This window comes from Haplochromis burtoni, unplaced genomic scaffold (genome assembly GCF_018398535.1).
Source record: "Haplochromis burtoni strain Fernald_Lab_line unplaced genomic scaffold, NCSU_Asbu1 Contig_4622, whole genome shotgun sequence".
In the NCBI taxonomy this organism is placed as follows: Eukaryota; Metazoa; Chordata; class Actinopteri; order Cichliformes; family Cichlidae; genus Haplochromis; species Haplochromis burtoni.
In genome coordinates, this window is record NW_024586983.1 from 2,168 (window position 1) to 3,632 (window position 1,465).

The following is a 1,465-nucleotide window of genomic DNA, read 5'->3' on the forward strand; positions in this document are numbered from 1 at the left end:
AAGACATCAAGTGTCGGCCAAAGTGCTGAACAGAGGGATAATATAATAAAAGAATTGAAATAGAAAGAAAACATTTTAAAAAAGAATTGTAAGACATGTAAGAGTATATAACATATAATGTACATGCAAATATGCACATACATATACAAAACTGTACACATTCACACACAAGCACACATATGTGAATATAACGCATATACACATACAACACCATCCATAATATAAGAGACCAAATAGACAGAATAAAAAAAGATATCAAAGAGATCCGAAAGCCTTGGAAAATAAGTAGGTCTTGAGAATCGATTTAAAGACTTCCAAGGATGAAGAGAATTTTATGAAGGGGGGAAGACTATTCCAGAGTCTCGGGACGGCAATGGAGAAAGCCCTGTCCCCTCTAGATTTGAGCTGATAAAACCATCTGACTGGAGGAGAGCAGAGATCGAGTGGGTAAGTGGAGGCTAAGAAGATCTGAAATGTAACCTGGAGCCAAACCATGGAGAGCTTTAAAAACAAATAGTAAAACCTTAAAATCGATTCTATAGTAATAGCAAGAACACAGCTGTACCTGTAATACAGTGTAAAATTGGATGGATCTCCACACATTATGCTGGATCAGTCTTACAGAAGTGTGGTGTTAGATCAATATTCATGGATACACTATAAAAAAATAAGATGGTCAGACTGAAGCAGCCCCTGTTTAACAGACTCAGGGCAGCGAAGGAATGATATGAAATTATCCACAAAGTAAATGTTTCGATTTCCGCAACAGCATCTCTACATTCAAAGTAAAATGGTCATGTACAACTGTTGAAAGTCACTGAAGGGAATTAAGTGATAATTGAAGGTGGAGTTTTCCCTCCTGTGGAAACTTTAGTTGATGTGTTGTGATGTGACTCTGTTCATCTGACAGCTTTCAGTATCTGGTTTGTTGGAGCGTCTTGATCTGAACCAGCTGAAGGGAAAAAACAGAATCAAATCAAAGAAACCAGAAAGACTGAATTATGTTATTTTACGATGAGTTAGTTGGTTTCAAATGCGTGTGTCACAGAAACATTTTTCTCACCACTCAAATAAGATCAGTGTGCTCATGAGCATTATGATTCCAACAGTCTTCACTATAGTGTAGAAACCAACCAGGTTTCCACCTGTAATGCAGAAAACAGTAAATAAAATTGTTTTAGGTGAAAAAATAGTTTTCAAGTCTAACAGATGAACAGCCACGTTGTAGGATAAATTACAAGATTTGAACTTCATAAAGCTAAATTTGCTTCCTTTTCAACTCACTTTTAAGAAATACCTCAAAAAATGATTTAAAAAATAAAAAACAGCTAAATGCTGAGTAACTTTACCTCCAACAGTCATGTTAATCTCTGCTGATGTCTGATTACCCAGATCATTAGTGGCCACACAGTAATAAACTCCTCCATCTGTTACATTGAAGCTGTAAATCTCTCCTTCAGATACT

The 1,465-nt window shown here is 36.0% G+C and overlaps 1 long non-coding RNA gene across 1 annotated transcript; it reads right to left on the reverse strand.

Annotated features, from left to right (window-relative positions):
- Positions 1–61: 61 nt before the first annotated feature.
- Positions 62–1,464, reverse strand: LOC102304386. The gene is made up of 3 exons (XR_318224.3): positions 1,350–1,464; positions 1,064–1,145; positions 62–952 (listed from the first exon to the last, which is right to left on the reverse strand). It is a non-coding gene; the product is annotated as an uncharacterized LOC102304386 (long non-coding RNA).
- Between the last annotated feature and the right edge of the window lies 1 nt (position 1,465).